Below are 16,729 nucleotides of genomic sequence, written 5' to 3' on the forward strand. Positions count from 1 at the left end.
CAGGAATTAACAAAAACGACCAAAGCAAACATAAATACATGAAGAACTAACATAGATAAATGTAAAGCGGTTAAAGGTTAAACAGTACATTAAATTCAAACTTAAGGGCAACGAAGTTTCTACAAAGAGCAGTTAGTCTACTGTCCCTTCCGTGACAAATAAAGTCTAAACTCTATTGTGTCATTTATGTTTTAATAAAAACTCTGTTTGTAGCAATGTTGCAATTTTTTGTTTTATGTTTTACTTGAAAACTTAACTTATTTTTTGCTCGTTTTAAGATCTATCTATATTAAAACTTGTTTTCTTTATTTTACCATAATTATTTTTTTAGTATGTGTTCGTTTTGGGTTTCACCCACTAGATGTCATTAGCCGTTCCTGAAATATTGAAGATACGACACTCTGACAACCAGGATGCACATAATATCTTTTGATAGCGTTCAATATTCCCCTGAATATTTTCTGAAGTTCTGACTTAATAGCCTTAACTGTTCTCAAGATATTGCACACACCATTTTAACAAGCCGGATGTACATAGTATTTTTTGATTTAGTTCAACATCCCAGGAAAGCGTCAACTAAATTAATTTAGCCAAAAAATCTTAAGATATTGTACATACACGCTTTTGAAAATTCGATGGACTTAGTTGAACTTTTATTTAGCCCAACGTGCTCCACAACTCTGGAAGTTTTCACTTGATACTTTTGCCTACATATCTTCAAGCTCTAGTCGGCTATGTGATGCTTTACGGAGCTGAGACATCGCAATCCTCGGCTGTACCCATCAAGAAAATTGACGTATTTCATGCAAAGAGCCTGAGGAGGATTGAGGGCTTATGATGGTCCAACTTTGTCAGCAATGAGAAACTTCTGCAGCTCACAGAGCAGTCTTGGTTTTTGACTAAAGCTGCCGAGCGAACCTTACGATGGTTCAGGCACCTTTTTTGAATGCCACCACATCTACCCATAAGACGATTTATGACTTTGACCCTATCCAAGTCTGTTGGGAGCGATCTCGCGACCGACCAAAGAAAAGTAGGTCCGCCAGCCTGTCCGGGTTTTTGACTATGGCAAACATCACACAAGGCGGAGAGCAAATACTCGCCATGGACCGAAGTGGGTGGAGGAGGCAGACGTCACATTCTATGCCGAAAAGTGCCCGGCAGTAGACTTAACCTAAGTAATTAAATCCGAGTAATGAGATAGGGACAATCTTGGGGGGACTATTCGATAATAGAGCTACCACCAAATTTAATACTTTCTGCTTCTTTAAATTCAGGCCAGTCAGATTTGCAAGTCACAGCATATGGAAATCTGGGGGTCCAAGGAGAGGAGCAATAGCCATGGCGTCTCCATGGTGCTCAGCAAAGTAGCGTGTTGATCCGACGAATGATGACAGTAGCACTATTTTTTCACCAACGAATGAACTCTGTTTCAAGGCTAATTCGTTGAGAAGTCGTGTAACACCTATATAGTTTTCAGAAATAGTAATTTTTCGGTTAAATTTAATTAAATCAATACGGTCACGCTCAACACGAATATCGGTAGCGACGAGGTACTGCTGGAAAAGTCTTCCACTAAAATATGAAGTATTAAAACCAATCAAACACAGGTCAGGTGTTACAGTTTGCACAGAAAGGCTTTTTGCAAGTTCAAATCGAAAAGTAATACGATACATTGGTAATTAAAGCCCTGTTATATGTCTTCGACTTATATAGGGTGTTTGAAATAGCATACCCCCTGACCATCCTGAAGTTCCTGCTGGATAAAACGTAGTATCAAGGGAAGAGAGAGTGAGCAAGTAAGGGAGAGAACGAGAAAGAGAGACAGAGAGAGAGAGAGAGAGAGGGAGGGAGAGAGAGAGAGGGAGAGAGAGACAGATAGACTTTAGCGTAAAGAGCAATTTATAGAGGAGGAGATAATCCCCCTCATTAAAAGAATAACATCTGTTTATTTGAAAAGCTTCTTCAGGGATAGCTCAACCTGTATAAAATCCTCCCGGAAAATTCTTTGAGAATTTCCTTTGGGTTATGTAATTCCCATAGGCATAGTTATTGTATGTTTCAGCTATGCTGGACAAATGACTATCTAAAAATTTTGATTGGATTACCTTTTGGAGAAAAAGGACGTGTGAGGAGGGCTGATTGTCCTATTTCCTTTTTAGTCACTTAAAAACGGCACTACGACTTTTAATATCCGTTCTAACAAGGCCTCTCCTAATCTTTTAGAGGTATTGGTTTGATAACTTCATCCCTAGGATAAAACGAAAATAAATAAACACGCATCTGTGATCATTCATCTGGCAAACCAAATAAAAAATTCCAGATTTTTACAGACGGGAGCAAAAAACCACTGCAGCAGGGTTCAGTGATATGCTGAACTTGATGGTGCAATTTTTATTGAGATACCTTGACTTTTCAAGGATGTTTCAACACCTTTCCAAAAGTAACAGAAACTTTCTCAGACAACGTTTTGATGGAAATCATTAAACTTAATGAATTGTATATATCATGAAAAGAGAAATCACCAATGCAACAGCACAAACACATAAAAAAAAAAACAGAAGGAGAAAAGGAAGACTGTTTTCCTAAATTAGTGATTAATATAGACCGGCACTTGAATGAGGCCTTAACCCTACTCATCCATACAATCACATAGGTCAAACAGCATAGCCAAACACAATCAACCATAAAGAATAATCCATGGACAGGCAGTCATGTTGTCAACAAGTATAAGTCGTCATTTACCAAACAATAGAAAAAATACTGTCTTTTAGAGTTTCAGCTACTGTTTGACTGAGTCACTCTTTACTTGCAGTGTGTTATCGCAAAATATTTATAATCTTAATTTATGTAGAAAAGCAAATTAAGATCTGGAAAGAGGAAAATTCTTGTTGCTCTGAGCCTCTTAAATTATAATATCGAACTATGCTGGGAATATCCAAAGGTCTCCTGTCAGTAAGAGAATATGCTCTTTAAGAAATCTTGAAAAAATTCTGGGGGCCCAGATGTCCCATCCTCCCCTTGAAGAAGCCATTGCCTTCTTTTCCTGCTGGATCTTATTCTCATATTCTGGTTAGAACTCAATATCGATACACTTTCACCAAGTTATGCAGCATGTTCGCTTGCTTAGATCACCTAAATCGACAAATCACTGCAAAAACGTAAGGCTAAATATAGACAAACTGGCCGCACGCCACCGCACGACCTGAAACTATTCTACGCACCGGATTGTGTTTCATTCGCGATACATTGCCGATGAATTGGCATGACGTCTGGATCTAACCTATACTCAGTGACAGGAGTTACGAAAAGCCATTTGGAGTTTGATGGTGAAAGAACTAGAGCGGCTATGGCTACAGAGAGTAAAACACCTGAAGTTGAATGTAGGTCAGCAATAGCTAGCTAAAGATCAAGGTGTTAATTCATTCATAGTACTTTACAAGAATTAAAAAGCTTGTGCCATATGGGTCTAACGTGAATTAACATGGGAGGATGGATATTACTATTGCGAAAAAGAGTGTTATTTCTGAAAGCTTCAATACAAGAGAAGAGAATTTAAAGGAAAATGGGGAAATTTATGTGATTAGTCTGCAAATTTATGGGATTAAAGCTGAAATTGTTCTGCAGGGATAATTGGACAGGATCTTTTACATTTAAGAATGATTTCAAGTCTAATTTGAGTTAACGCAAAATTTGAGTAATTTAGCTTGAGGAAAATATGAGCAATTTAAGTAAGCTAGCTAACTTTATACTGGTAGGCCTACTAATGTAAAAGTCTGTTTTCATTACGCTTTCATATTCGCTGGATTAAAATAATGGATCAAAATTAATAATTCAAAATTGATAAAAGAGCGAAATGCGTTTTATTTCAAATCGAGTAGCACGTTGATTCGATGCTACCAGATTTAGCAAAGTTATACTGAACATAGCATAATTAGGAAGCAAAAGTATCCAAACATATTCCTTTTTAAGCTAGCATAGTTGTAGCATAATTTAAGAATTTTTAAAACAACTCGAAGCATCAGATCTAAAAAAAAACTTGATGCTTATAAATTTATTATGCTCCTCAGCCCATGCATGTACTATTGCTTCTACAAATGAGAAACCAAAGATAGTTGAAGAATCTGCGAGGATAGAAACGATGAGGACGGGGGTCCTTCTTGAAGCCTTTTTAATTTGTAAAAGCCAATATTGCTACAGGAATAAAAAAAAACGTGTTCCATCACAAAGCATAGTGGTGAACGGATTTCCGAGTTTTATTCAAAAAATTAACAGATACTGACTTAGGGTGTTGCAAGCTGCCATATACTTAGGTGGGTGAAGCCGTCCTGGTCATAAAACGACAACTAAAAGCAAAATATACAGCTTGATGCATATAAACAAAACTAGATCCTTACACAAAATTAGATAAAGCTCCACGATTTTAAAAACCGTAATGTAGCCCTTCTGAAAAAAATCTTTGCTCTGAAAGCAAAAGTTGAAAGATTTGTGTATATGAGTTGAAGTAAAATTTTGATGATGAGTTAAGAAACTATGTTTCAAAATCGAATAGTTTTGGAAGAAAGACAACTTGCAACAAAAACGCTATTACCCTGTATTTAGACATTATGTTTGTATTTTTTTTTCCTTTATTTATGCCATGCTTTTGCTTCCTTACTGAGTAAAGAAATAGATCAATATTACTATCAAATTGTATTCTATTCAGAGCTTTTATGAAGATAAGACAGAGTTGAACTTATCTTTCATAAGAAAAACACCAATATACAACTAATAACTGGAAGGATAATTCTATCCAAATGACCGTAATTTTGGGCTCAAGAGAGTACAGTCCTGTCTTTATCATCTGGCAGCGTTGCGTGTGGTAGATTTAAGGTATTTCTTGAAGAAACTCCAAAAATTTGGGATTAGGTTATTCAAATTCTGGCAGCTCTTTTATGCACCCCTGTAAAATTAGTGTTTTATATATTTACTTGATTCACCTATTCTGTGTAACTTTTGTATTTTAACCGTATCTTACATATTTTATTGATGTATTTTATCAGGGCTTGCAATTTTCACAGCCCAAAAGTGCAAAGCAGCCAGCAGTAACATGTTTGGATATTGTTTTGTTTTGTGTATTTTATCACCCAGTTTAAAAGTCCATGTGTTTGACTTCAGTTACTTATTATCAGAACAATAAAATGTATATTACAGGTAATTATAATTTTAAAATGGTAAAATATTAGCTGAAATAAAATTATATTATTTCTTTGAGCTGTTAAAGACAGAGAGGGCTACAAGCAGAATTGACATATGACAAAAAAATAGATTTGAATAGCCTAGAAAAATGCAAATAATTTTAGACAGTGGGAAAAAAAGCAAAAATGATGGAAGCAACTAAAAATTGTAATATGTAGAACTGTATATATGGATGTTAGGATGGTAATATTCTAGTTGAGTGACTTTTTGCTATCTCAGAAAGAGGATAGGTTAGGAAAAATGAAACTTTCAGGGATGGATCTACAGGTTAAAGTATATCCCAGGAAGGTATTTTAAAGTACCCACCTCCATTCCTTCTCCCTCAAGAGAGCCCTGAAATTTGCCTACATGACAGGTCTATTCCTGTTGAAATTTTAACAAAACAACATTTTACCTTAATTTTCAGTTACTAGTTGCTTTTTCTCTGCCTTTAGTTCTGAAAAATGCAATTCCTATTATTTGAGTAGAATTCTGAGCCATATTGATGTTTTTTTTTTTTAAATTTAGGAGATGTATTTGTATATCTTTAAAGCCTTATAAATTGGGGCTGAGCATAATTGTGATGCTGAAAACAATTTTATTGTACTTCATTCAAGCAAAACCTTCTTGGGACATACTTTAGCCTGTAGACCCCTCTCTGAATGTTTCATTTTCTTAACCTAACCCCTTTCTGAGATAAAAAGAAGTCAATCTACTAGAATTTTACCCTATCTTTATTTCAAGATCAAAACTTATTTTTTAATTACAATTTTTCTTGGAAGACATCACATGCTGTAGTGCTGACAGGTCTATAAATCTTTTTTCCCATTTCTTTTCTTTGGTTTACTGTATGATTTTCATTAAATATTTTAAAGTATTGTCCAAGAAGCAGTAAGGATAAACAATAGCTTTAAAGAAACTTTTTTCTCTGATGTTTTTAAAAAAAAAATACATAACAATAGATTCTATGCCTCTTTTTTGAACTTAACACTATAGTAACAAAATGCTGATTGTGTTGGTTTAATTTTTTTGTAATTATTTGTCATCAGGATTGGTAGATATGGTCAACTTATAAAAAAAGGACAGATAGCTGAGCAAATTGCTACTGGGATGAAGTTAGATAAATAGAAATTTTCTGAATCACTATGCAGTTTATTTTCTATTTGAAATACATGACTGTATTAGAGTGGAGGGGGACTGAGTGCAATTATAATGATATTGTCTGTTAAATTTGCAACAAGCATTAAACAAAGAATATAATAGTATATTTCTTTTGTTCTCTCTTGATTCATGTCTTAGATTTTTACTACCCTCCTAGATTTAAATAAATTCAACTTGGGGGGGGGGGGATTTTCATTGGAAAATTTTTTTCCTTTGTGATTTGATTGAAAAAATTGTCTTCCCCTGATCTAAAAATATATTTTTGCATTTTCATAAGTTGTTTGCTCCTCTTCTATATGAAATGCTACAATGACATGTTCAAGCTTTTAAAACAGCTTTGGTTAGAATATCTCTATGAAGGATAAATAGAGGTTCTATCATATTTTATGCTTTTAAAATAATTTTAATCCTTCTGATTTTAAATTAACATTAATATAATTAAAATTAGTATTAATTTAATGCTTTTAGAATTAAAAATATTAAAAAGTTTGTCAGATCTTTATGTAAACATGAGGGATTACCTCAACAGGAAAATTGCACATTGTCCGATTTCACATTAAGCTATTTTCTGTTGCAGTGATAGTTTGTCATAGGTTTATTTAGTCAGGCATTAGTGTCTATAAAGAAGGGCTATATCAAGAATTTTTGTTTAGAAGGGAGGGGTACAAAAAAAGGGGTAAAAAACTTTACAAAATGGAACAAAAATATGTTTGCCTGTATTTTTTTTACTTTTACATGGGTCAGGAAAAAAATTCTTCTTCTTGGGGGGGGGGGGAGACAAACTGAGTACCCCACTGATACAGTCCTGGTCTAAAGCTACAATAGGTATCAATCTTAGTGCTACAATTTGTAATGAAATTATAAAGAAAAGACAGAACCATAATATATATAATATTTGTATGATTTGTTTACTCAGTGTCCCTAAAATAGTTTGATGAATTTGTCTTTTTGAGCATTCTTGCTTATTTGGTTATTTCTGTAATGTGCTCAGCCTAAATGCTCAGCCTGTGCTCAGCAATGCATAAGGACTTAATTAATAAATTGTGCTACCAATTAATACCCAGATGTTCAGTTCTTGTCTATTGTATTTTGCTTATTGCTGCTTATTTTTTTGTTTACTGTTAATTTGTAATAAGACAAGCCTATGGCTTACTCTGTTTTTTTTGTTGTTGTTTAAAATAAAACAAAAGATTGGTACTATGGAATTTGATTCCTTTATCAATACTATTTCTAAATATGATTGTTACAGTCATGCCATTGCACCTTATTCTCCTCCTAATCTGTCCACATTCCTTTAATTCCTTAATTAATGCTATTTATAAATATGGTTGTTACTGTCATGCCGTTATATTCTGTCCTCCTCCTAATGGGTCAACATATAGTTCTAGATAAGTAACATATTTATCTGTTGTTTTTCACTCCTTGAATTCTTGAATCTCTTTGTTAACGTGCATATTATTCTTATCCCAGTCAATAACATTATATTGTTACAAAAACAATAAGCACAGTTTGATAAACACATTACTTAAAACAATCTAAAAATGGAAGGAAACATGAAAACATTATTAAAGGAAACTTCCTAAAAGTTATAAAGTGAGAAATTAATTATTACAATGTTTTCTTATAGTTTTGTATATCACTTCAGTTTATAGAATCATTAAGGGGGTTGGATATATTGTCATAATAATAACTACTAAATTTGAAAAATAAGTACTGATTGAGGAGTTAGGGCAAAATTTCCAGTAGTTGGACAGATAATCACCATTTTAACAGCAAAATCACTACAAACTCTCCATAATACCACAGAGCTAGCATGCAAAAAGTGGGATAACCTGGTAACCATGTTACTTGGCACTTTTTATGGCTTAGTGAAATTTATTGGTAGATTTTTGGCAAATTTGTTACTGCTATGCAAATTTTACATATAAAAAATATAATGGTATATGTTTTTGTTAGTTCATACATTTTTATAGTGCTTAGCACCAGAAAATACTGTTATTGTCCATCCACCAAATTCATTCTTAAGCAAAAAAAAGTTAAATTTAACAAACTTTGAATTTCAAAGAATTCTAGACCCTTTGCTCCCCAGTACTTTCTTTGACTATTATCTTCTACAAAATCAGGTTTTCAAAGGGATGCAAATATAAGGAAAATTGCATTTTTTGATAACTTATATCTAAAGCCTGTGCTGCTTCTTGACAGAAAAGTTTTTTCCTAAATATTCACTTGCTGTGGAGCTATACAAGGTTTGACTTAAACAGAGCTTGATTTAAACAGGGGTTCAGTTGAATGAGGTTGAGCTGCACATGGGTTGTGTCATGTGGAGGCTCAGTTACATTAGAATACAGTTAAATAGGGTCGATTTGCCATTGATTTCATTTAAACAAGAATTTAGCTGCATAAAGGCTTAATTAAATGACATTGAGTTGCACAGGGTTCCAAGTGGGGATTGTTTAATTGGGATTGAGTTGCAAGGGGGTTCATTTGAATAAGGGCTGAATTGCATGTGGTCAGTTGAATGGGATTTCAGTTACCCTTTGGTCAGATCCACAAGGGTTCAGTTACATGCACACCAGTAAAAGCAGACCAGATATCAAATAATTTGTGGCAATGAACTGTACATAAGGAGTAATGCAGCTGATTAGTGACTAAAATTCTAAAAAAAAAGAATTTTGATACTGATATATCAAAAGGATTGGCTTAGTATGCTGATTCTAAATATATAAGTTTCATTAAGTTTAGTATTACCATTCACAGGAATAAACAGTCACACATGGCATTCATGAGCCTGAGAAAATTTGGAACTTAGTGTTTTTGGCCAGAAGAAAGATCAAGGATGTGTGTTTATTTGTTGTTTTTTTTTCATGGGGTCATCACATCAACCCATTGGTCTTAGAATATTGGGAAAGGACTCAATCAAATGGAAACTTAAAGTTCTAGTTCTCTTTTTGAGTGACCAAAATGATGGGAGGGCAACTAGGCCCCCTCTTATGCCCAATTTTTTCCAAAACCATTCAATCAAAAGTTTGAAATAGCGATTTTGGTCAGCATAGTTGAAGTGTGCTGTTGCATTGGTGATTTCTCTTTTCATTATATATATATTTTTTTTGGGGGGTCGAACTTTTTGCTGGGCAATTTTTCTTAGGGAAAATTTTCTGTTGAAAGGGGGGGGGGGGGGGTTCCTGGGAAATCTTACAAAGAAGGAATTTGCCAGAATTTGTTGACAAAGGTCTTTTTATATGTCTTGCTTTCTCTTTGCCCACTCAATTTTATGCATGGAGATCTTAAGGGTAATTGTCCAGGATAAATTTTCACTGGGATTGAATGGTCTAGAAGATATTTCCATGGGGAGGGGGAATTTTTCCGTGGAGGTGGAGCCAGATTTCCTGGCATTATTAAAAAAAAAACGATCCAGAAATTAAATAAAGAAGTTTAAGTATATTCAACCAAAAGCACAATTAAAACTGAAAGCAAGCAGAAATTATTATGTATATGAGGAGGATTACCCCTTATCAACATCTCTCTCTTTACACTAAAGTTTAAATTTTGTTCCAGTTCTTTGAGAACCACTTCTGAAACACAAGGGTAATTTAATTAGAACAGTAAGATGCTTTTTTGAAGTACTAAGAAGCTTAAGTATGAAGAGCAAGGTGTTGAGGATGGGAGAACCCACTTATATACATATAGACAATTACCAAGACCACACTGCCTTTTTATCAGAAAAATGATCACTGTATTTTTGACTGAAATATCTAGTATTTTTGTGGAACTTAATTAAAATGATTTTATCCCTATTTGAATTTTTATTTATCCACTTACACATAATTATTTCTGTTCATTTTAAGTTTTAATTTTCCTCCTTACTTTTGGTTGGAAAACTCTTTTTTATATATTTAACATTACTAAAAGTGTAAATGGTTACTGTGAGATTAGAAGATGTCATAGTGGTCAATAAGGATTTTGCTTTTACTGTAGTTGTGCATTTTGTTCAGCTGCTGATGATCTTAAGAGCTTTGACGATTTTAAAGGGCTCTACCACAAACTGCATTAACAAGAAAATCATGATTTCCAATACATGGTGTTTCACACATGAGAGATAGTAGTGCTTTCATTACTTTGGTTAAAGCATAATTATTGGTTAAAGCACATTTGCACATTTGGTTAAAGCATATAAAGCATCTGCACTTTTCAGAAGCATCAAAAAAGCAACTATTTCTTTTATAGCTCAAATCGAGTTTCTAACACTTTGGACAGAAGAAGTTTTTGACATAGAAAAACTTAGAGCATGGTGGAAACATGGACAACACAGGGCATTCTTTGGTATCTTTGAATTTTCTTTTTACAGCATCACAATTTTTTAAAGCCATCAAATATAAACTCATGAAGACTCTAAAATCTTTATTTACCTACAATAAGTTTTTTTTCTTAAATATAAAGTGCAAATTTGTTTGAAAAGGGATTGCCTATCCTGTATAGGCTTGTTGGAAAGTTTGATGGAGTGATTCAGCCTATTCAACACAGCAATTCATTGTCAATATCCTGTCTTCTGTTTGTATGTTCTCATGCTTATTTATTTGTAGATTACAAATGCCTAGGCAGAGCTATTATTTCTATGAAATGCCCCATTTTCATTATATCTCAAACTTATGTAAAATATAAAGCATTGGAGAGAAAAGTAAAAAAAAGGTATTATTTACCTTACATGTAAATATGCCTTTCTATTTTTAAACTTGATAACTTACAAATATCTAAATCTATAGCCATGAGGAATCAAAGCGGGAAATGCAAAAAATATGTTTATTGCCCCCCCCCCATTTTGCACATTTGTACACGCATTGATGGTGTGTAAGTTAAATGGCCCAAACTATAAATACTGAGGGATTACATGAACCAAATGGAAGGTCCACGTTTGCAAGCTTGAGTCTCATGGCTGATTTTGAGTGGACATCATATACCCTAGACCTTTGGATCCCATAGTGTTTGTGGATATCTTGAAGAAAGAGTCTCTGTAATGAGTCATGGGTGACTTTCTACTATGCTTGAAGCAACGCATAAATAATTGTGTAATTGGTAATATCTGGTTAGCAAGGCTTGGACTTTAATGACTGAGAAAAAAAAGTAAAAATTTAGTCATTGTTTTATTTAAGCATTAAAAGAAAATGTTTAGCAACTATGGGTGTCAATTGCAAGCTAAGCTTTTATTTTTCCAAATATGTTTAAACATTTAGTACTTTCCTTAGGCTAAGCTAATGTAATATTTAAGGATTGTTCTTAAGTTATGAATTATTATTCTTCATGGGACCTTTATGGTTCCTAACAGAAAATATGTGTTAATATTGGGCAAAGGTTTTAGCATAAGCTAATTTTATATTTTTCTTTTTAAGGCTATAGTCTGTTGTGAGACTCCCACCATCCTGAAAATGTTTTAGTTTGATAACATTCCAGTCTTCCTTTCAATTGCATCCATGATGGCTGTGAGAAATTCAATAACAAGGGATTTGCATGGTAATTAATTTTGTTGACTCTTAATCAATTTAAGTTATTTTTATTGTGTTCCATTTATAGGTAAAGTAACTGTTTAGTCACGAATTCCTTATTGCTTGGAACTAATAATTTGGCTGCAAGGGATTTAATTATGGCTATTGAATACAAAATACTGAATAAAATACTAGGAACTAGTTTCTGACTGATGAACAGGGATATTAAGAGATGAAGAGGTGTGTGGTTATATGATTCAAATTTAATCTAAGATTTCAGCATCTGATAATTCTGTGGTTCTAATTATTCTGACAATTCTGTGTACAAAATAATTGTTTTTGGGGTGGGGCTACAAAAAACTTCAAAAAACGCCTAAAAATATGTTTATATTAATTTTTATTACGTTTTTACGAGCCAGACAAAAATTTGGAGGGGAGGGGCACAAAACTATCTGGTTTAAACCTCGGTGTAAATTTGACTATATCCCCCTTTTTGATTTAAGAAAGATTTGTGGGATAAATTATTATTCCTTATATGATGAAGCTACCCCTTCCTCAATCTTCACTTTTACACTAAAGTCTTCAAAATAGTTCTTCTAAAATACTTCTCATTCAAATTCAACGGTCTCTTTGTTTGAGCAGTCTTTCTCAAAGATTAATTTAATTTTTTTTTTTCCACAAAAAAGTTTTTCAAAGAAAAAGAGCAAAAATAAAGTAGGGCTGATAACCCCCCCCCCCCCATGCCTTCTCAAGACCAGAACATAATTGGTATTTTACTATAAAAAAAATGACTGAATTGTCATTTTAGTTTACATATACTAATATTTATTCCATGCTGTTTCAATAATTTGTTATTTTTTAAAGTAACAAATTGAAAACATTAAAAATATATTTTATTTTGAGCAATGTGTTTTCATTTCTTAAAAAGATTAACTATCATTACCAAGATTACTGAAAAAAACAACAACGAATGAATGTGGATTGACAATTTGATGCATATGCTGATATTTTTTCCTGAAAGTCTTAATAATTTTGGATTTATTAAGCTAAAAAAAGAAAATATTTTAAATGTATTTTGTTTTCAGTCACCACAATTGACACATAAGAAAAAAGAATTTTTATCCTGAATCTAAATATGTAAGATTAATCAAATTTAAAGTTACCCATTAGAAGCTACAAGCTTTGCCTGATGTTTGAAAAGCAGGAAAACACCCCTTAAAAGTCAAGCAATAATCAAACACCAATTTATTCACCATTTCAGACAATCCTACCTAGAGATTTCAAGCTTCTATGTGCAATGATTTGGAACTTTGTAATTTTTTCCCCCTGAAGAAAGATGACAAATGTGTGTAGATTCGTTTTTTTTATTTTTTAAAGTTTGATATTTTGTCACAATTCCTTAAGAAATACTGCTCAAACACAAAGGCACTTTTGAAGATCGGAGGTTGAAGCCTCTACAGTAGGGTTCTCTGATATGATGAATCTGATAGTGTGATTTTCATTAAGGTTGTCTGACTTTCAAAGGGTGTATCCCTCTATTTTCGAAAATAACGCACATTTTCTCGGGCTTGTAACTTTTGATGGGTAAGAGTAAACTTGATGAAACATATATATTTGAAATCAAAATTCTATTTTTTAAGTTTCGGTTACTATTGAGCAGGGTCACTCATTACTTACAGTTCGTTGCCACAAACTATTTGATTTCAATTTGAACAGAATCTATGGAATCATTATACTGACTGCAATCAAACAGTTTGTAGTAACGAACTGTAAGTAAAGAGCGACCCGGTCCAATAAGTAACATAAATTCTAAAAAACGGTTGCAAACGGGTTTCCCCAAATGAAAGTAAGGAGCAACACGAAACTTAAAACGAACAGAGATTATCTTTTTATTTGAAGGGAGCTGCCTCTTCCTTGACCCTTGCTCTTTCCACTAAGGTCTTAAAGTTCGTATTCACCCCCTCGTAAGTACCTCGCTCTTTACGCTAAATTTTTTTTAGTATTTTCAAAAAACTGATTAGACAGCATTTGTGATTAAGGGGGTCATTCTTTAAAAAAATGGTACAAAGTTTGAACTTTAGCGTAAGGAGCGAGGTATTGACGAGGGGGGGGGGGCGAACAACCTCATATACGTTATCATTTCTGTTGCTTTTAAGTTTTAATGTTGCTCCTTACTTTCAGCTGAAAAAACTTGTTTTCTATTCAATTTAGGATCGTTTTTTAAATAATGCTGGGAAATCCGACAAGGAAAATTTTCTTCTCCCATGGAAAATTCCTACGTGAAAGATTATCTTGCGTAACCCCCGACCCCTCCTTCCCCCACACCAGAAAAAATCCCCCTGGAAAGGTCCATACACTTCCCAATAACCAATATTATATATGGACAATGGACAAACTCTAACTTGAGAGTTATTTGAGCTTTTTTTTTATTTAATCAAGGTTTGGAACGGTACTTGAACTAAGATTTTGATTCAACTGAAATTTATTGGTAATATACTTGAAAGAATCCTTCTGGGAGAATTTTGAAAAGATTTCTTGTAAATGAAAATGGAACAAGAGAATGAATTCATTTCTGAGCTTAAGTTCTTTTATTTATGACTTTGACGTGAGCGTTTGCTAAATGTGGTAAGGAAAAGCTGTAATTCTGACAATCTGGATGCACTTAATGTCTTACGATTGTCTTAAACTACAACTTGGATGCATATAGTAGCTTTTGATTTAATTTAACATCCCTCGTAGTAGTCCCTGAAAAACTTCAACATAATATATGTAATACCCGTATATACCCAGTCACGAGACTAACATAGATATGCCCTTTGGATACACTTAGTGTCTATTGATTTAGTGCAAAACCCCCCTCAACATCCTCTGAAAGTTTAACTAAATGCTCTTAGTAGTTTCTTAAGTCTTACAGATACGCCTTTTCAGCACCTGGATGTAGATAGTCTTTCGACTGAGTTCATTATCCCCCTCAACATTCCCTCCAATTTGCAACTGAATAACCTTGGTAAATTCCTGAGAAATTGAAGATAATCCTTTTTGACGACCTGGATGCACTTAAAGTGTTTTGATTTAGTTCTATAGTAGTAGTAGTAGTAGTAGTAGGAAATGTAGAAGCAGTCGCAGTCCCGAATGGCCTCCTCGCTGGAAATTTCCTCTAGAAAATTTTATGCAGAAGGGTTTGTCTCCGTCGTTTCTCAATTTGCTGCTTTTATGAAGATACAAAAAAAACGAGTTTTTTTAACTGAAAGTAAGGAGCGACAATAAAACTTTTAACGTACAGAAATTACTTCGTAGATGAAAGGGGCTGCTTCCTCATCAACGTATCAACGTAGTATTCTTAGCCTTTTGGAGACTCAGGATCAAACATCATCCATGTCCCTCTTCCTAATTAACAACCTTGTATATAAATATTGGGCAACTATAACCTGCAATACTTGCCCCATGGGCTCTGGGGGGTACGTCATCCCCTTAATTATAGTTATTTTACTTTTCGACATTTTAAACAAGACAGCTATTCCAAAATTTTGATCATATACCTTTGGAGAGAGGACAAGAAAAAGGGAACGGCAGGGGGACTGGTCACCCTCCAACTACTTTTTAACATTCTCCTCTACCTGAAAGTCTAAACTTAATACCCTCAGCTGTTCTTGTGATAATGAAGATACACTTTTTGGATAAAAATGATGCATGTACTATCTTTATGTTTAGTTTAACATGCCCCTCAATATTTCCTGAAGTTTCACCTTAATACTCTTAGCCTTCTCGAACACACATAGAATCAACCACCCCTTTTCTCAATAAAGAATCCTGCATGTAAAAACGGGCATATTGCATAATTCACATTAGTTGCCCTGAGGGCTGTGGGGGCATTGCATCCTCGGAGACATAGTTACTAGACCTTTGGCTGTATTGAACAAAATTCTTTTTTCAAAATTTTGATCAGTGATGAGAGAGAGGAGCATCTGAAAGAGCAAGAGGGACTGGTTGCCCTTCGATAGCTTTGCAACATCCCCTGAAATTTTCAGCTTAATACCATCAGCTGTTTATTATATATTGATAATACGCCCTTTTGATAACCAGCATGCACATGCTGTATTTTATTGTGTTTGACACTCTCTTAAAATTGGGGGGGGGGCTATGTCATCCCCATAGGTAGAGTTATTTGAGCTTTTGACCAATTTAAACAAGATTTCTATCTCAAAATTTAGATTAGATAGTTTTTAGGGAGGGTTACTAAGAAGGGTATGAGAGGGGGCTGGCGACCCACCAAATACATTTCGACATCCCCCTCAAAATTTCCTGAAACTTTCAACTTAACACCCTCAGTCGTTCTAGTGCCTTATGATTTAGTATAATATACTTTTCAACATTCTCAAAAGTTCCTCCTTAATGTTCTTAGCCTTTTCGGATACACCCAGAATCATTTATTTTCCCTTTTCCTAAAAACAAATCCTGCATGTTAGCAATGGGCAAATTGAATAATGTACAATCCTTGCCCCGGGTCTATGGGGGGCATGGCATCCCGGTAAGTATTGCTATTAGAGCTTTTGACTAGTTAGAACAAAATGTCAATTACGAAGTTTCGATCAGTGTTTACTGAGGGGGAGCCTAAAAAAGGCAAGGAGGTGGCTCGTTGCCCTCCAAGCCCTCTTTAATCTCCTCGACATGTCTTGAAAGTTGCAGTCTAATTCTCTGTGTCATTCTTTAGATATTGCTGATATTCTCTTTCACAACCAGCAAACACGGTGTCTTTTGAGTGCGTTCTGCACACCTTTCAACATTTCATTATAGTTTCTCCTTAATACCCTAACCCTTTTTGAAGACCCAAGATCAAACATGCCATCTTCTAATAAAATCCTTATATGTTAACG

At 34.1% G+C, this 16,729-nt stretch overlaps 1 long non-coding RNA gene across 1 annotated transcript in view; it reads left to right on the forward strand.

The window, feature by feature from the left end:
- Positions 1-4,869: 4,869 nt before the first annotated feature.
- Positions 4,870-16,729, forward strand: part of LOC136042708 (uncharacterized) — a 13,219-nt gene continuing 1,359 nt past the window's right edge. Inside the window, exons 1-2 of the long non-coding RNA XR_010621395.1 lie at positions 4,870-4,944; positions 11,763-11,883. This is a non-coding gene — a long non-coding RNA (uncharacterized LOC136042708). The remainder of the gene's footprint in view (positions 4,945-11,762; positions 11,884-16,729) is intronic.

Source organism: Artemia franciscana, unplaced genomic scaffold (genome assembly GCF_032884065.1).
Source record: "Artemia franciscana unplaced genomic scaffold, ASM3288406v1 Scaffold_1811, whole genome shotgun sequence".
NCBI lineage: Eukaryota > Metazoa > Arthropoda > Branchiopoda > Anostraca > Artemiidae > Artemia > Artemia franciscana.